This window comes from Trachemys scripta, chromosome 5 (assembly GCF_013100865.1).
Source record: "Trachemys scripta elegans isolate TJP31775 chromosome 5, CAS_Tse_1.0, whole genome shotgun sequence".
Taxonomy (NCBI): Eukaryota; Metazoa; Chordata; order Testudines; family Emydidae; genus Trachemys; species Trachemys scripta.
In genome coordinates, this window is record NC_048302.1 from 117,248,763 (window position 1) to 117,269,390 (window position 20,628).

Sequence of the window (20,628 nt, forward strand, 5' to 3'; positions counted from 1 at the left end):
ACACGGGTGGGAAAAATTAGAGGAAAAGTTCTCTGAGCAATCAGAGGAATCCTTGGCTGGCTGCTCTTATGGAGCCTGACTGCTTGCCTGACTCCTGAGCCCTGCCTTCCTGCCTGTTCCTGGTACCGGTCCTCCTTATCGCAGACTCCCATCTGTTCCCTGTTCCTGTTTCGCTCCAGTTCCCTGTTCTTATGCCCTATCTCTGACGCTGACTCCTGCCTTTGTCTCCATCTCTGACCTATGGCTTAGCTCCAGACTCTGTCACCAGCTCCAGGCACCTGACTCGAACCACTAGGCTTGACCATCCACACCCTGGCTCCTATGCTTGTTTGCCCTCTGCTTCACTTTGCCTTTAGTTACAAACCGGGGACAAGTCAAACTATATTCTGGCCTCTAAAAATAGTGATCAAAAAACATAAAACTAATCCCCTCCATGCAATCTTTCCCCATGGTCTCTTTGTACGAGAAGTATGTTCAGAGCATATTCCTAATGATGGCCCTATGGATTGTGGGACTCCATGCAAAGCACCAAGTTTGAGCACCCCCATCTAGTTTCTTCTAAAAGGGGACCTCTTCCATCTGTTTTCTGCTTGCCCTCATGCCCTTCACCTGGTTGGGTTCTGACACACACCCCTAGCCACCTCTTGCATGAAAATTCACAATGGACCCCACTACTCAACCTAATATGTCTGGAGGTCAGGTACTTGCCAAAGAGAGGCTGATCCACAGTTGCGAAGAGGGGTGTTGCAAAGGTCAGTTGGGACACAATTCAGTCATGTATGCATGGGGACTACGTGTGGGGGCCATTTACTACTTTTGCCTTTGCCTAAGACCAACTGGATGTGTATATAGAAGAATATGGATTTGGGGATGGGATTTTCCAAAGCACAGTGACTTCAATGGGACCTGGGTCAGGCCAATGCTAAGTGCTTTTGAGAACCCTTAATATTTTTCCTTAGTAGTTGTAATGCAATTTGATTCCACATGTTCTGAAATATGGCATACTGTTATATATGTAGACACAGATGGACAGGCACAAAGAAATGTGCCTGCATAACTATGAGTTGCAATCCTTTTTAAGACCGTTTTGGGGGCAGTTAACATTTGAGCTTAGAGACCAATATTAATCTGACCTCACTATAAAGTTTCTTGATAACAAGAGAATCCCATGGTAACAATACAGTAAAACAAACACTGATACACTATGTATTGTTTCTTATCTTGAATTATATATGTTTCTTTCCTTGAACGATTCTCAGAACTTCGGTGTGTGCATGAATTAGAGAGAGCATGCAAGGCTGCCAGGGTTATACAGAATTGCACAAGTTAAATGTCCTTCCCAAGTACTATTACATATTATGGTATAGTAATGTCAAATCTTAGCACTGATATTTACAGAAAGCTACAGTCAGATGGGATGCGGCTCCCATTTCTTAAATTAAAAAACATGCAGCTTTATGAACCAAGCTTTTCATCATCCACGAAGCAGAGCCTAACTCATGCAGTTAGGATTTTAATTTCATGACATAATTCTCATGTTGTGATCTGATAAAGAAAGGAAAATAATTGGGTTCTTGGAAGCAGAGATTCTAATAATCCTTACAGGCTAGTTGGTAGCAGCCAAGATGCACAATAAAACATGTTAATAGAAGAGATTAAAAAAAATAAAACTCACATGGAAGGTTTTCTCTGTTGGAGCGCAGAGATTTACTCACGTTATGGAGTTTTATACATATTGACTCATTGGGTCTGATCTTGCTCCCTTTGAAGTCAATGGCTAGACTTCTATCAGGGCAGGAGTAGGCCCATCATAAGGACGAATACTGTTCTTCTAAGGCCATGTCTACAACACTAACAAGCTTACAGCGGCACAGCTGTACCGGTACAGCTGTGCCGCTGTAAGAGCACTCATGTAGCCACGTTACGCCAATGGGCAAGAGCTCTCCTGTTGACATAATAAAACCAGATCAATGAGCAGCGATACCTATGTTGATGGGACAGCGACTCCCGCACACATAGTGCTATGCACACGAGCGCTTATGTCAGTCTGTGTAGTTCTTTTCACACCCCTGAGTGACAAAAGTTTTGATGACATTGGGGCTAGCGTGGACATGGCCTAAGGTATGTTTCTTACTTATTACATTTAAACACAAAGCAAATACAGAAGAACTAAATGTTACAATAGTGTAACAATGTTACCAGTGTTATTAGCTGCTTTAAAACTATACAGGAAAATGCACTTTGAGTGACGGCTCACAATCAACAAAAGTTTTACATTCCTGTGTGTGTCTCTTCATTGTTTTTAGTACTCATTTAGCAGTTTGAAAATAGCATTTTTACTACTAGTTTGGTCCTTTTCCATTTTGTAAACAGACTGCCCCCATTCTCTCCAGCTTCGTAAGTCTGGCAAAAAAAAAAAATCTCACCAACAAAGATCGTCTGTTAAAATTTAATGGGAGTGAGGTGGGGAGATAGATTTCAAAATAGGATATTTAAGTCCATTTATAACAGCTCTTTCTTGGCTTGGAGAAGTCTTGTGTACACTATAACTCTCTCTCTCTCTTCATGCTGCTTTTGTGTAAATGTAATAGAAGAAACAGTTTCCCTTTTAACAAGATGTTAAAACGATGGGAAAAGAAGGGGAAAACAACATAAAATTAAATATAACACCTTTTAAAAATCAAGTGCTAACTAGGTTTACTTTTTTTGTTCTGTTTGTAAAATGAACAATATTGTAGTTGTCTGTTTGGACTATATGATAACACAGACCTCTCATGCATATCTGCAGTTCTGCCTATGTTGCACAAAGAGCTACTGTTTACAGAGTAGTCTTACAATACTGCTTATTTTCACACTAGATTTCCTTTTAAGAGCTCCATAGAGCTGGATTTTAAAAACAGAGACGTGACATGCAAAACACGTTTATGCAACATAAAATCATATAAACATTGTGCATGCCCATATCCACAGAGAAAGATATAAACAAAAATAAACAAATCTTAAGCAACCATTACACATGGATCACCAAGGCACGACGATCACCAAGTTCACCCAAAACACTGTTAACACACCAGGGTCAGCAGAAAAGTGCCCAGATTACAAGTCAATTTATAAAAGGTGTAGTCAATCTACACTCAGTGCCCAGAACATCCCAGCACATCACGTCCCTCTCCCCCACCGCAGTCACTGCAAGATTTCAAAACGGCCAGTTTGGCCTAACCAGTAAAAAAACTGGACCGCAGGAAACAGGCCATACATGACTGCTGTATCTCACTCCAAGAATAAACAGGAAACTGGAGAAAACCAGTTCCAAACTGCTAACAAGCTGTTGAAAAACTTCTAAAGTCTTCTCCCGCCGGCATAGTACTGCAGTTCGCAGGGGATGGAGTAATGAAATTGACTGGAGAACTTTCTCCCATCAGCTTTGAGCGTCTGCACTAGCAGCACTACAGCTGTGGCCTCTGTAACCTCTGGCTACACTACATAGACACAGGTTTCCGAGTGGTAGTCGTGTTAGTCTGTATCAGCAAAAACGCGGGGTCCTTGTGGCACCTTAGAAACTAACAAATGTATTTGGGCATAAGCTTTCGTGGGCTAGAACTCACTTCACGAGATGCATGGAGTGGAAAATACAGGAGCAGGTATAAATACAGGAAAAGATGAGAGTTGCCTTACCAAGTGTGAGGTCAGTCTAACGAGACAATTAATTAAACAGCAGGATACCAAGGGAGGGAAAGTAACTTTTGAAGTGGTAATGAGAGTTGCCCATTTCAGACAGTTGACAAGAAGGTGTGAGTAACAGTAGGGGGAAATTAGTATTGGGAAAATTAGGTTTAGGTTTTGTAATGACCTAGCCACTCCCAGTCTTTATTCAGGACTAATCTGATGGTATCCAGTTTGCAAATTAATTCCAGTTTGCAGTTTTACATTGGAGTCTGTTTTTGAAGTTTTTTTGTTAAAGAATTGCCACTTTTAGGTCTGTTATTGAGTGACCAGAGAGACTGAAGTGTTCTCCTACTGGTTTTTGAATGTTATGATTCCTGATGTCAGATTTGTGTCCATTTATTCTTTTGCGTAGAGACTGTCCGATTTGGCCAATGTACATGGCAGAGGGGCATTGCTAGCACATGATGGCATATATCACATTGGTAGATGTGCAGGTGAACGAGCCCTTGATGGTGTGGATGTTGTGGTTAGGTCCTATGATGATGTCACCTGAATAGATATGCGGGCAGAGTTGGCACCGGGGTTTGTTGCAGGGTTTGGTTCCTGGGTTGGTGTAAAAAAAAAAAAAAAAAAAAAATGAAGTACACAGTCGCCCAATTCCAGATGCTTCTCGCACTTTAAAAAGAGAGCCGTGGTCAGTTCTACCAAAAGCTTTCTCCTAGTCCACTGAAATAAACCCCACATCCAGATTAAAAAGATGGCTGCATCATGATTTAAAAACACAGAGGATAGGGCTATGTTTGATCAAGGTACATCAAAGGGTCCAGATAGTGCTCCAGCTGATTTGCTAGGCCCTGTATATAACATTATAATCTGAACAGAGAAGGGAAATAGGTCTCTGGTTTCATAAGTCACAAAGGTCCCCTTTCTGGAGCAGCAGTGTGATGGGGAGGGGGAGGGAGGGTGGAGAAATCAGAACCAATAAGATACCAGAAACATTTATAAAATTCGGAAGGCAGCCCGTCGGTACCTGGGGCCTTGCTTACAGGGACTGCACCAGAGCGCCTGTAAGAAGAGAGGGGCACCCAGATGCTGCTTTTCCTTGCCACTCAGATGGTTGTAACCCCTGGTGCAGCTCATCCATCAGCAGCATTTCACGCAATTACAGAGCTCTGTAAAAGGAAACTGTTACTTTCCTGGTCCTGGTGGAATCAGCCATCTGATGACAATCAGGCAGCCAGAGATTGTAAATCTGCTGGCAGTCCCTAGTCTTTCTCTTCAAACTGAAACAAAAAAAAACCACAACCCTCATGGAAGCATCAGTGTCATGCATCTGGGTGAAATGGGCTCAAACCGTGGCTCCCTACACCTTCTCCTCCATCAAGCAACTCAGAAATTGGTCTTCTCCGTAAGAGTCTGGTGCATCTGCGCCACATTCCCCACATCGAGGCTGTCATGAAGATCCATGAAGGTCCATTTCAGGGCACTCAAAGCATGATATACAGACTGTGCAGCAGCCTGAGTGTTCTGCTGGCAGAACAGCTAGATTTGGACCTTCCCAACATCCACCACTGACTCAGGGATTCATACAGGGACTTCTTCTCCCGACAATACTCCCAGAACATACCAAACGCCTGGGGGAAATTCAGGTCCAACAAGAGTTTGGAATTAAAGCCTCAGTAGGAAGCACAGGCAGAGAGAGGGAGACACATGCTAACAAAAACATAACAATGGTCAGAAAAGTGTGTGGGAGACATGGAAGACTGAACAAATATATTCACACTGGATTTCACAGCATAAAAATGAAGTGACTGGGAGTAGCCTTCGGCCAGCAGTGCTGCTAAACAGTGGCGTGGGAGCGCCTCCAGACATCACTATCCCAAAAGTCTGCAGGAAACAGTGCAGTTCCCTGGCTGACTTTGGGTGTAGCTCTTCATGATTTCTGTCTAAGGGCTTGGCTACACTTGCGAGTTAGAGCACATTAAAGCAGTCCCGGGTACCCTAGCTCACTACCCGGCCACACTGGCAAGGCACATAGAGCGCTCCGACTCCATGGCTAGAGCGCTCCTGGTACTCCACCTCGTCGAGAAGATTAACGCTTGGTGCAGATTGGCTGAAACGCCTGGGCGTCAGTGTGAACGAGGTGTTGCATTACTGCGCTCTGATCAGCCTCTGGGAACGTCCCATAATCCCCTTAAATCAAGTGGCCACTCTTGTCATTGTTTTGTAATCGCTGCAGGATTATGCCCTTTGAAAGCTCCATTTGACAGCCAGCTGCTTATCTGCTCTGAGACAAATCAACCATTACTGTGGAATGCTGTGTGAGAGAGAGAGGTGAACTTCCAAGACAGCATGCTGACATGCTCTCAGCCCCCCAAAAACCCACTCTCTCACCCCCCACATACACACAAAACACTCCATGTCACACTCCACACTTCAAATGGGCATTTGAAAAGCACTTTGCAGCCACTTGCATGCTGGGATAGCTACCACAATGCACTGCTCTCTGTGGCTGTTGCAAGAACTGCTAATGTGGCCACGCCAGTGAGCTTGCAGCTATCAGTGTGGACAGACTGCAGCGCTTTCTCTATGAAGGCTGGTTTAACTCAACGGGTTCTACATCTGCAAGTGTAGCCATGCCCTAAAACCCAGTCTACAGTACAGCACAATAATACTCTCAGGATCACAGTGAAGTAAGGCCTGGAGAAGTGTCTGCAGAAAGGAGACAGGACCCCACCCCAGAGTATGGGGGCACAGACAGTAAAAAAAAATATTAAAAACAACAGCCTCAATACATGCCTCCACCTGAACCATCTCCTTCTGAGAGAGGCTGCATTCTCATGAGAAAAGAACAGCTATGCCACAATTGGAGCCATGGCTTGAGAAACCTTCCCCTTCCCCTCCTTCAACAAGTCCCCCTGATGATCAGGAACTGAATGTGTCTCTCACAAAAAAACAATACTGGCCCGTTTTTGTCTAAGAAATTCAAAAAGTTGCACCCTCCTATGACCAACACAGCATGTATTAATATTCAGAGAGCCAAGGCTGAATAGCACCCTAGAAGCTAGAAGGAGGAAGAATGATTGTTCCAAGAAGTGGACAGAAAGACAGAAGGATAATGGAATTGGGCAGAAAGGAGAAAATGCTAAAGCTAGGAAAATAATTTGTGTTTTAAAACATGCTAGCTGGCCACTAGGAGAGAGACTAACCTAGGAGAGCCTTGGGTTGACCACAACCAGTGAAATCATGTTAAAACACAACCAGTTTTCCTAATGTAGACATGGCCCAAGGCATGCAGGAGAGGACAAGGCTAGGGCCCTGATGCAGCAAAGCACATAAGCATGCAAGTAGTCTCATGGACTTCTGAAAAGATGCCAAGTCATGTGAGCAAACAAACTCTCCAACAGATGGACTGCTTTTCCTTTCTGCAAAGAAATTTGTTTTGTTTGGTTGGGTTTATTTATTTAGTTGGTGATTTGTGGGGTTGTTTTGGTTTTTGCTTTTATTTGTTTTTAAAATGGGAAATTTTGTACCTTCCCAGCTGTTTTTTCATTTTAGATGAGACCATGATTGTCAAATATAATTTTTCAACAAAAAAACCTGGAAATGTGGTTGTTTTGTGTACACAGGTGGGGTCCAACCCAGCTAAACTCAACATTCTTCACACTGGCTATTGTCCAGAAGTTCCCCCAAGATATTTAAGATTGGGTTTCTTTGGTTTCTAAGCTCACAACAAAAAAATCACACCCTGGGCTTTCATCTCTGGCCAAGCTGTTAGGGTTTTCCCTAAAGGACCTGCTATCCACCTAGAAATTCCCTGGACCAGAGAGAATCTCACTGCTTTTTTATGCTCGTTATTATAAGCACATGGTGTGGATGAGGGGTTGTCCAAGTAGAACACTTCTGCACATCCCGGCAGGCTCTAGACCAGGGGTTGGCAACCTTTCAGAAGTGGTGTGCCGAGTCTTCATTTATTCACTCTAATTTAAGGTTTCGCGTGCCAGTAATACATTTTAACGTTTTTAGAAGGTCTCTTTCTATAAGTCTATAATATATAACTAAATGATTGTTGTATGTAAAGTAAATAAGGTTTTTAAAATGTTTAAGAAGCTTCATTTAAAATTAAATTAAAATGCAGAGCTCCCTGGACCGGTGGCCAGGACCCAGGCAGTGTGAGTGCCACTGAAAATCAGCTCGCGTGCCGCCTTTGGCGCACGTGCCATAGGTTGCGTACCCCTGCTCTAGACCATGAAGACATTTGTTAAAAAAAAAAAAAAAAAAAACTGAGCATGATTTTTTCATTTTAAAAGAGGTATTCTTTAGTAATGGGATATTTCAGTAAAAAGTGGAAGGTCTGGTTAGTTCTGTAGTTCCCGAGATGGATTTTTACCACCACCTTTGTGGCTCCCATCTCTCAGGGCTGGTCAGAAACTACCTGCATCTCGTCATAAACTAAAATAGCTTCAGGGTTTCTCTAACTTACACTCAGCTGCCAACAGCCCAAAGGGACAATGCCTGATCTGCAGAAAGACAGCAGTATTCTGGCCGTTGCCCCTTTCCCTTCGACATGTGTTCAGTATATCCCCTGTGTTGTGGACTGTGAGTACTCTACACCCATTGTTTAACACAGTCCTTAGCTCAGCTATTGGATCACAGGGGAAAAAAAATTGTCACACTTCTATACCACAGAAGCCCAGACAGACTTTGAAACCTCACTAGAGCCAATCATTGTCCATTGGAGTCATGTTTTTTTCAAGCCAGCTGGAAAATTAACCTCAATGATTCCACATATGAGGACAAGTATTTTTGCAAAAATATTTAGTGTTTTTTGTGACCAACTCTATTTAAACGCTTCCATACACATCTGTTTATTACACCTTTTAGAATTTGTTTGCCAGTATGTGATGCAAATAGGTTCAGATAGCTTATGCTGAGACTTGCCTAGTTTAGCAAATAAGGTCAGATCATCCTATCTCCGCCAATGGCTTAACCAGTTAACAGTTCAAGAGGGAAGGAAGGAAGAAGAGAGGTAAGGGACAGCCGTCAATTAGATAGAGACTAACACGGCTACCCCTCTGATACCTGTCAATTGTGCTGAGCCCTGAAGATGAAGACAAGAAGCTTGCACTTAACACAGAAGGCAAGAGGAAGCTAGCAAGGGAATTTGAAAAAGGGAATGATATCGTCTGAGCAGTAGAGGAAAAGGACAATCTTTGTGGCAGCATTTTGAGTAGATTGGAGAGTGGGGTTTGGAGAAGGAAAGGAACTCCAAAGGGTAAAAAGCCTATATCTATGAGGTTGTGTTATATTCATAGTATCCTGACAAAGAGGCTAGAAACCAGTCTGTAAGTGCATCTAAGCTCTGGAGAATCGCAGAGCAATGCAGGAGGCTAGGACCAGGAAGACAGAGCCTTTGCTCACTTGTGTCAACCACAGATTTTGTTCTGGGCTCCTTGACCCACGAGTTCCTCCTTTCCTTCATAATGTCAAAGGAACCCTGCTGCCAAACCCATGGCTTTTAGCCTCCACAGGATATCCCACAGTGCCTAGGTGATCACTCTTGCCAGCAGTTCTGCTGCTCTGACGCCAGATAAACAGACATCCACTCCTCCCCCAGGAAAGCCCCGGGAACTTTGAAACTCCCCTTCCTGTTTTCTTGGCAAATGCTCACTTATCTGGCCAGGTGACAAGTGCTAAGAATGAAAAATGTTTGCATAGAGAAGAACGTGGGGCGGGTGCACGTAGAGAGAGAGAGAGAGAGAGAGAACATCACAGTACTGCGGGGCAACAGTCCAAGGTGGGCTGCCAAGCCCTTTGCTTCTAATGTAGACAATCCCTAGTCAGCAGACGTCACACGCCTTCTCCACATATTCTCAAGACAAACTGCCGTACATCCACTCATGCAGCTGTCACCAGTGCTCAACAAAATACTGCAACACATGTTTCTAGTTCAATGCTCTCAGACTTCCGTCAGCAGACCACAGCCACAACACCACAGATACATTTGCTAAGGCAATAACCGACCCCCCCAACTCGCATAAATAAAAACACCCACTCATAGGTTCAAATCTCTGAAAAAAATGCATTAATTCATTTAAGAGCAAGTGCAGTCCAAAAACCTTTATTTACTTTGCACCACCCAGACTTGCAGCAACTATTTGAAAATAAACAACAAATCATGTACAGCCCCCAGCTAAAACCTCTCCAGCACGTCATCAACAAACTACAACCTATCCTGGAAAATGATTCCTCACTCTCACAGACCTTGGGAGACAGGCCAGTCCTCGCTTATAGACAGCGCCCCCCCCCCCACCCCCCCCCCCCCACCACCACCCCTGAAGCAAATACTCACCAGCAACTACACACCAGAGAAACACTAACCCAGGAACCAATCCCTGGAACAAACTCCATTGCCTACTCTGTCTCCATATCTACTCTAGCGACACCATCGGAGGACCCAACCACATGAGCCACACCATCAGGGGCTCATTCACCTGCACATCTACTAATGTGATATGTGCCAGCAATGCCTCTCTGCCATGTACATTGGCCAAAGTGGACAGTCTCTACGTAAAAGAATAAATGGACACAAATCAGACATCAGGAATGGTAACATACAAAAGCCAGTAGGAGAACACTTCAATCTCTGTGGACATTCAATAATAGATTTAAAAGTAGTCATCCTTCAACAAAAATCTTCTAAAACAGACTTCAAAGAGAAACTGCAGAGCTACAATTCATTTGCAAATTTAACACCTTAATAGGGACTGGGAGTGGCTGGCTCACTACAAAAGCAATTTTCCCTCTCTTGGTATTGACACATCCTCATCAATTATTGGGAGTGGACCACATCCATCCTGTCAACACTGGTTCTCCACTTGTAAGGTAACTCCCTTCTCTTCATGTAGCAGTATATTTATGCCTGCATCTGTAATTTTCACTCCATGCATCTGAAGAAGTGGGTTTTTTACCCATGAAAGCTTATGCCCAAATAAATCTGTTAGTCTTGAAGGTGACACCAGACTCCTAGTTTTTTTTAACATATCACACTGATCCCTTCTTAATAAAATAGCGCTCTGCTTGGGGTCAGAATTGAGCTGTTTTGACTGTGGAAGGCAGAAGATGTGATGAAAGCTTTGTGAATGATTCATCAATGAAACTGCAATTTACAAGAGGTCTGTCACGTTGATTTAAAACAGTTTCATTTTATGAGACCAGACCAGCAGCACAATGTACAAGTCAAAATCTGTCAATGAAGTCAGTGCAGATGGGAAAAGCTCACTGTTTGTTTTGTTTAATTTAAAACCTGCAGTAGTTCCCCTTGTTTCTCTCCCTAGACTAGACAGCATGTGGCCTGTGAGCCACACAGGTAGAATGTGATAAAGCTTTATGCCGTATCTGATTGATGACTACACTAGTAAATTGTATGAAGGCCACACCTCAATTCCCAGTTTGCAGCTGGTCTTGATAAGAAATGCCTAGGCAATTTAATCACATATGCTAATTGCTAGTAACAATACAAATTATATTCTCCCTCATCACTTCTTCCACTCCTCTTTTAGAACAATGACATTACCATGATAAGGGAGCATAACTCAAACACCAGTTAAGATTCTAAATTGCTCTAGCATCTGTAATTAATCTCTTAAAAATTAAACCAACCAGGTAATGAGACTTTTTATTGGACAAACTAATCATTCCTAACACTCAAGTTTAGAGGCCTAAAATGCAGGTGGTACCTTGATAGTCCTAATGCTTAATATTATTTGTTGGTTTAACAAGAATGTGTCCCATTAATTAGCTTTTGGTTTTCCCTTTTTTCCATGAAGATAACATGCAATTATGACTAGTCTACTAAAGATCACAGTGCTAGTTTAGTTACTATGGATGTATGAAATACGCCAAGTTTCTGAACTCTATTTTAGATTAACTGTAAGGGACCTACTCCTTAGCTGTGGCTACCAGCTGAGGATGTACTAAATGAACCAGAAGATTGGTCAGCCAGTCAAGTGGAATAACACCAAGTTCTTGTGTTCTATAAATGTTTAGATATGATTAGGAAAAGGATAGAGACTTCAGGGATTCACAACCATGATATGATGACAGTTCCCTAATGAATAATGTATACTTAGTACAGCGCATACACAAATGCTGCATTTTACCAGCTGAGGGCTAAAATACCCAATCTCTGAGACATCAGCAACAGTACAGATTAAACTGAAAGCATTTGTGCACTGATTTCTGATGCTTATTACTGATGAATGATGGGATTTTTTTTTGTTCCGTATTTAGTGCTTATAAAGCCTTTGGCACAAGCGCAGAAATTATCTGTATCTGCCCTGGAGCAAAAAAGCCATCCCCATCCGTTCTAAAACATGACCTGGCAAAGATATGCCCACGGAGACAGCCCGTCAGAAAACAGAAATCCCAGAATTGTCTCAGAACTCATAATTAAACAAGTGCACTGTTTTTTATATTTATTCCTTTTACTTTTTAAAAAATGAGCAGATTAACTTTTCTTATTTATGCAAGAGTTTTGTTTTGTTCTTTACCATCAGTTTCTAATCATTTTTGTCAGTTATACTGGCAAACATACGCTGTCTACTCCCAAGGTGCTTGTATTTTTGACAGCAAAGCCATTATAAAGGAAAGCCAAAAGCAATCCTTTACAGTAACATTTCCCCCTATTTATCTTGATAGACACAGCAGCAAAATGCGAAACAGGGGGCTTGGGTGCAGGAGTCTGAGCCTGTGTGTCTCTGTGCACTCAATGGCACGTGTTCTTTTCAGTCTTCATACCACACATACTCCGCCATGCAATCCATGTAACAACACTTATCCTATAACAACATCTCATATTGTACAATTTTAACATTGTTCCTTTTCCACAAAAATCATCAGTCCTTGTGGTCACAAGGGAATATATTTCTATTGAGTGCCCTGCAGTGCAAACGACTTATAAACTATGACTTACCCTGGACAGAGCATAGTCAAAAGTGATGCCAACATTCTTAACCTGACTCACTGCCTAAGACAGAATCTCCCTCAACAAGCAAAGACATAGCAGAGAAGCAAGTCTCTTCACATCAACAATCTCTACCCAACAGCAGGGTATAGCACCAGGCCATCCAACTGGTATCGTCATCCAAGTATTTCTCTACAGCGGGGACTGAGCTTGTGGTGCCATAGGGAAAAAGACATACACTTGACTTGTGTATCATCAACATAAAATGATACCCGACCCTGTGTTTCAAACTGATCTCACCAAAAGGCTTCATATACAGCTGCACTGCTGTAGTGTTTCAGTGTAGACACTCCCATTGGTGCAGGTAATACACCTGCCTAAGAGGTGGTAGCTAGGTCAATGGAAGAATTCTTCTGCCAACAAAGGGCTGTCTACAGTGAGGGCTAGGTTGGCTTAATTACACTACTCAGGTGTGGATTTTTCACAGCCCTGAACGACATAGTTAAGCCGATGTAATTTTCTAGTGTAGATCAGGAAAGACGTTGATCAGTCTGCCCCACAGCCTAGTATATTCTCCCAGGGCCACTTCCACAATGAGTGGAGTGCCATTAATTCACATTGACTTCAATGGGAATTGAGGGTGTTCAGCATCTTGCAGGATTAAATTAAATTAATGGAGATATCCTATCTCCTAGAACCAGAAGGGACCTTGAAAGGTCATCAAGTCCAGCCCCCTGCCTTCACTAACAGGCCCAAGTAATGATTTTGCATGAGTTCCCTAAGTAGTCCCCTCAAGGATTGAGCTCACAACCCTGGGTCTAGCAAGCCAATGCTCAAACCACTGAGCTATCCCTCCCCTGTAAACATAGGCAGGGCAAATCGTGCCATCAAAGAGACCTTCCATAAGGGCTTGTCCGCGATCAGACCTTACTGCATCATGCATGCTTTGAGCCACGTTCTGCCCTTGATGGCACAGCTGTGCTTACACCACCTTTTGACTTTATTTCTGATTATTTCCCACCCTATTCCTGTAAGCATCCCTGAAAGAAACAAACATAAGAAAGGCCACTTTTACAGTCACTCATGCCATCCCATTCATCCAGCCAAAGGTAGAATGTGACCCACTTCCAGGTAGAAAAATAAGTGTTTACATTATTTTTCTCTTTGATTACCTTGTTCTCATCTGGTAAATATGCATTTAAGTTTTTACAGTTGCCTTCCCACAAGAGATCTAAATGCAAGATCTCAGTGACTTTTCTAAGAGTCAGGCTATGTCTACACTTGCAGAGTTTTTGCGCTGTCAGCTTCACTGGTTTGTGTACTCACTTACTTCCAAAGGCATCAGAGAGTGTTTACATTTGCAGCACTTCCATCGTGGACCAGAGCAGTGCACTGAGAGTAGCTATCCCACACTGCAGCTCTCTCTAGTTTGACGATGGGTCTTGTGGGAGAGGGGGAGAGGGTGATCGTAGGGCATTCTGGGTCCCTGCACAATCTCCTCTCCGCAAACACTGATCAGCTCCAGCAGTTCAGCATGGCTCCAAGCAGGGGATCCTTTGCTCCGAGGAGCAGGCATTGTCATCTGCCCAGATAAGTGAGCATTTGCCAAGAAAACAGGAAGGGGAGTTTCAAAGTTCCCGGGGCTTTCCTGGGAGAGGAGTGGATGTCTGTTTATCTGGCGTCAGAGCAGCAGAGCTGCTGGCAAGAGTGGTCACCTAGGCACTGTGGGATATCCTGTGGAGGCTAAAAGCTGTGTAAACAGAAAGAATGTGTCTTCACTTGCACATCACTGCAAAAGCATCACCAGTAAGAGCTGTATGCCTCTCGTGGAGGTGGTTTTCTTTTTGCGGTGAAACTTCTGAGTTTCATCTCAAAGAGTCATTGGCAAGTGTAGACACTCCCACGGTTTTTGCGCAAAAAGGGGACTTTTTCCACTTTAAATAGCAAGTGTAGACATGCCCTCATTTAGAGAAGGTGAATTCTCTGCAAGGCCAGCCTTAGATGCCATACATCTATAGGGACTTTCCTAAATTCTCAAGGACACCTCAATGGATAAAGAACTTAAAATAGGTATATTTCTCAAAGTTATGTTTTAGAAGGCACAAGGCCTTTGTTTCACTGTTTATAGTAGCCTTATAGAACCTAAGTCCAGCCCTGTTTTTCAAGTAATTTCCATTAGGTATAAAATCTGGATTTCATTGAAAAACTTAAGAACATTGCCTACAGAAGTACATTAACCTAGATACCTGTCCATTTCTGTGTTTTCGGTGAATAATCAATAGACACAGTGATGACTAAGTGGAAACACAAAACTATATCCACAGAAAGTCATGAGTCATGTAATTGATCCGTCTAGATGGAAAAGATGCATCAATCTTTTGAAGAGACTGCCAATAAAAGGGTTTTAGAGTGCTATGGGCACAAAAACTTGAACCATAGGCATGCGCAGCACATTTCATTAGGGTGTGCACCCGGGGAATTTTATTTATTTATTTATTTATATTTAAAGGCGAACATTTATTGAATACTCAATCATAGAGGACATTATTTTTATTCATCAAACTAAAGAAATTAAAACTTAACTAAACTTAATTTTTTTAAAATTAACAACTGAACTTTACTTAAATTAAAATGCAAAGCCACTTTTTTTTTGAGAGACATTAGGGTGTGCCTGGGCACACCCGGCACACCCCGTACGCACTCCTGTGACATGAACTAAATGTGCCCAATCATTTGGAAGAAAAAGTAGGCCATCTCCACCCCCTTCCACTTATCAGGATAAATTATCTTTTTAGATAAATATAAAAACACACCTCTTCCCTCCACACCTTTTCCAAAACAAAGGAAACAGCTTTGATCAATGTGGTTAACCAATGGATGCCTGGTTAACCATACTCCCCTTGATAGAGATATTTAAATAATAATATAATTAATGGAGATATCCCATCTCCTAGAACTGGAAGGGACCTTGAAAGATCATCAAGTCCCGCCCCCTGCTGTCACTAGCAAGACCAAGGACTGATTTTGCCCCAGATCCCCAAATGGCCCCCCCTCAAGGATTGAACTCACAACCCTGGGTTTACCAGGGCAATGCTCAAATCACTGAGCTATCCCTCCCCCCGAAATCTGAAATGAAAGTTTTAGATACATGCCTGAAACTAAGCCTGTACCTCTCCATACACTGCTAAGGAGCACTGAAGTGACAACTTTTTGCACTAGGGCAGAAGTTCTCAAACTATGGTCCGAGCTCCATTCAGGTGGTCCACGGATAGTTCCCTCTAAGATGCTCGCGTAGGCGGCTGGAGACAAGAGAATGAAGGGCCACCCACCTAATTAGCGGAGCCGCGCAAGCGTGGCTCCACTAATTAGGTGCCTGGACCCTGGAGAAGGCACACATGTAAGGTGAGGTGGTGGCCTTGGGAGGAATAGGAGGTAGGTGGGAGGGGGCAGTGGGATGAGAAGACAGGGTGGGGGGAATTTGGGACGTACAGGGCTGTGGTGGCCAGAGAAAGAGGCAACTTTCTCAGCCCCAGCTCCAGGGCTGCAGCTGCCAGGGAGAGACGGTCCTTCTTCCCAGCCTCAGCTCTGTGGCTTCTATGGCGAGGGAGAGTCCCGCCTCCTTCCCAGCCCCAGCTCAGGGGCTGCTGTGGCAGGAGAGAGAGGGAGAGACCCCCCTCCTTCCCAGCCCCAGCTCAGGGGCTGCTGCGGCGGGGGAGAGAGGGCACATCCATCACATTAGAAAGGTAAGACTACTGATATTAAAATGTGAGTTGTGTGCTTTTATTTGTAAAACAAAAAAACGTTAATTATTATTAAGGTTTTTTTTTAAATAGCACTTTTATCCAAAAGCGCTTTACAATATAGTTAGCTAATGGTACAAACAACATTTGGAAAGATTATTAAGTGGTCCGCCAAGACCCTCAGCAACTTTCAAGTGGTCCACGGGGAAAAAAAATTTGAGAACCACTGCACTAGGGCATTCTGTTTCAGGGAAGCTTTGAGGAGTAGCAGTGACAAGATGGTTCATGTTCTAACCTTAGAGCTGATTTTCCTTACACCACTGAAAAGAAACAACAAACAGAATCATCTCCTGAAGATGCAACCACAATTTCCTACAGCCATAAACATCCTTCCCTGGAAGCCTTTCCCTCCTTTAACTTACTCTAAACTCACAGATGATAGGTTTAAAAGCCCATCTAAATTCTGCTCTTATACCACACTGCAGTCAATGGGATTGTGCAGGTGTACTATAGTGCAGAATCTGGCTCATTTTGCATTCAGTGATAGTTTCTTAAATATAAATAAATAAGATCTCTCTCTTTTTAAAGGTCAGAAATTCTCCTGAATTTGGAGAAGCCTTGGAGTCCATTTTATTGTTTTGCTTGCCTTCCCATGGCTCAACCTAAAGCTCTGGTGGAATCCTTGGCAGGTACATACTTTCTGGAAAAGGTCCCTCCAAAGCATGAGTTCAGCATCTTCTGTCTATAAAGTCCCCCACTAGTTCCTTTTGATAAAGCACTTCAAAAGTACATGGATGGCTATGCATATTAAATAGAACTATAGTACTTATGTTCACAACAAAACAAAAATACTTCCGTCCAAAATCTGTAAGGTTTTAAAACACTATCAATGACTGGACTATTGAAGTTCCTGTGTTCCATGCATTTGTTGGTGATCACAAGCCCCTCCTTTCAATAGTGAATGATAAACAGCCTATTTGGAACAGTTCTGACCCAGGTGATCTTCCCAAACCCTAGCATCCAAGATTGTATTGGAGAGCTCATAATACCAGCATAATGCTGATACCGTTGCCTAGAGATTTTTCTTTGACAAAACACCAAACAATGGCTGATTGATGGGAAATAAGTGCTCATCATTCCATGTACAGGACTGCCATTAAAATCCCTGGGTGTTTTCACAAAAATAGAGCAGAGTGTACTCCTCTTTTCTTTTCAGAATCCATTTAAAGATTTTCCTGACTATTTCTGGTAATCCTGTTGCCATGATAACACAACTGCCATCACCCACTCTATCTAGTGTCCAATGCCCCAGATCTTCTCCTGTTCCATTGCCCTTTTCTTCCAAAAGACAAAATAACTTGTTTATGAAAGCAAGATATTTGTGCAGGTTTTTCCTGGGAGATGACCAGGAGGCATAGGAGATGAATGAGGGATACCCAATAGAGGAGAGATGGGTGAAGTACTCCTCCTCCATTGCTAAGTATCCCAACCAAACTACCAGCTGCCAAACCAGCTGATACCTTTTCCCCCATCTGCCATGCCTACACAGACCTGACATAGAAAAATTAACCTCACATTTCCCTAGATACCCTAACCAGCATCTCAGAGAAAGTTATGGCACTTTGCTGCCTACAGCAGTAGCTGGACATACCACAAGGCTGTGTGTGGGAGGGAGGGGTACTTCATTTGTGAAAAATATCATAAGCAGTAGCGTTGATCCATGTTGTCAGAATACAGTTTTCTTTCATGGAGCAAAACAAAGAGTGATATCAACAGAAATCTTTAGAAGACATGAGGCTGGCATGCCCACAAGTTTACAACACAATGTTTTTTGAAGGGATCTCTCTGCATATGGGGTCTGCTTCATTATTTTATAATTCTGATCTTACTTGAAACCATCATCCATGGTCCAAGCATGAAAAACTAACTACAAGTCTATTAAGTGTGAGAAAACTGATGAAACAAATGGGAGAGACTGGAAAACTAAAGTCTTTTCCATCCCTAACATCCATGGAAGGGAAAGATGGTGATTCTTCTCTCAGACACATGTATATTTCTCCATACTACCCCCCAGGCAGGTGAATCCCTTCCTTTCTTAAGATCAATGGAGCTTATTGGAAGTCTTTGAACTCTGTACACAAACTAGAGAATGTGCTCAATTTCCCTGGCTCCAAACATCTCTCTCTGTTGCCTCACTATTCATTTTTCAACGGGCTAAATCTTGGGTAAATTTCACCTATCTCCAAGCAGAACCAACAAAGTAAAAATTGAATTAAAAAAAAAATCCCAGTGGAAGAAATCAAAATACGTCGCTGTGAACTGAACATCTTTCTACCAATCACACGGCTGCTTTTTAGTTTTAACCTCTCCGTTAAACAGGAAATACAAAGGAGGGGGTCATATATTGGTGAAGCCAGTGGGGATAGATCTGGAAAGATGGTTCTTTTTGCCTTCGCCCTTACTGACTCTGGGACTGTAACATGATGCAATTCCCCCCTCCCCCTCCGTGCTGAAACGGGTTGAAATGACAAAATCGGGGTGGATTGTCCCCAAAGGTGGGGGGAAATAATGAAACCCTCTACGGTACAAAGCAGCAGCCTCTCGGAGTTGGGGCAGCCCGTCAGACGGGCTGGTGTCTTGCTCTGGAGATTGGAGTCACAAGGATCACAACCAGATGGCATAATCTGTGAAGAGCTCAACCCAGATTTTCGCTCTTTCAACCCCAACGCAAGGGTTGCATCATGTAACAGCGCAACGGAGTCGGGGGGGGGGGGAACCCAACCACCAGAGATCTTGCAAGGGGGAAAACAGTAACTGGCTGGACTGCTGCCGCCTGATGCTCTGGCTCCATCACCGCTTTTTCCATGTGCTTCTCCCAGCCAAAACAGAGAGGGGCTTTTTTTGTCTCTGTGCTGGGTGCTTTCCAAAGAACTTCCAGCCCCCGGCTGTTTGCAGGGGCTGCCTGGGGGGGATCAGAGCCTGGCAGAGAAAGCCCCTTTCCCATTTCAGAGCCCCCTCGGCCGAGCCCAGCGGGCCGTTTCTGCCTTGGCATTGGGGCGGGCTGGGGGAGGTTTGCAAACAGGGAGCCGGGAAAGGGGCAGCGGAGCGAGAGTTCAAGCAGCAGAGAGACATTGCCTACCTCGAGCCTTGTCCTGCAGCAATTCTCCGCACAAAGCCGGGCGCCTGCCCACCCCGAGACCCGGCGCAACAATGGGGCGAGGGCGGGCAGGGAGCAGCGGCTCCACTCCAGGACGGGGGAAAGGAGGAGGCAGCCGCCGCGAGCTAGCCCCGCACGCCCGGGGAGTATCATTCACACATGCCAGAGCCGGCCCAGACTGGCGGCTGCGCTGCCCAATCAGCCGGCAGCGCTGGGAGGAGGCGGAGCCAGGCAGAACAAAGGAGGGAGGGGGAGTGCCCCAGCCCCCGGCCCCAGGGCAGGTAGCACGGAGCGGAGCTGCTCTCTCTAGCCTGCGCCCCGAAAGGATATAGCGGCGTGGGGTGCTACAGCATCCTCTGGGTAAATGCTCCCTGCGGGCGGGGAAGGAGGTACCCCAGGGAAGAGGGTCTCGAGCACCATCCAGAGGACTAGGGGGTTGCAAGGGAGCCAGCACCGTCCAAGGGACTAAGGGGTTGCAAAAGGGGCAGGAAGGGGGCCAGCACCATTCAGGGGACTAGGGGGTTGCAGAAGGGATGAGGGCTAGGGAGGTGCCAGTTCTTGGAGCCCAGGAAGGGTCATTTGAGCTCGAAGGCTGGGGCCAAGCAGAGATTGGTGGTGTGGGGTGTTTCTTCGAGACAACCAGGGGGACATAGAAGGGGGTGCTGCTAGATGCTATGGGTTCTACCTGGGGACAAGCAAGTGCTGAGGGGGGATGTATGGTGAAGGGAGGGAGATAACCTCCCGTTTCCCCACCAGGAGACTGAGGTTAGAGTTGCAAGCCTGCTCCTTGGGGGGGAGTGAAGGGATACAGGGCCCTGACTCTTATTAAAGGACACCTCTATTTGCATGTTATCCTGAGTCCTATATCAACTCAATACAGAATGCTCATTACCCCATATTACAGCGTTAATTTCATGTAGCAATACAAATGTCTGGCTACTTACCATGAATAAAACGTGGTAGGTGGCATCCCTTCCACATGAACTTTGTACTGTAATCATTGTCCTGCACAGGCAGTTGACCTCTATTTTACCAGTTATCTCAGGACCAGAGTAAGTCCCACAATCCATCTCGTAGCCCTGTGCTGTCAGCAGACAGAC

The 20,628-nt window shown here is 44.2% G+C and overlaps 1 protein-coding gene across 1 annotated transcript in view; it reads right to left on the reverse strand.

Annotated features, from left to right (window-relative positions):
- Nucleotides 1-19,692, reverse strand: part of AFAP1 (actin filament associated protein 1) — a 175,715-nt gene extending 156,023 nt beyond the window's left edge. Inside the window, 1 exon segment of the mRNA XM_034771556.1 lies at nucleotides 19,511-19,692. The gene's annotated coding sequence lies outside the window, so the exon portion shown is untranslated.
- Nucleotides 19,693-20,628: the final 936 nt, after the last annotated feature.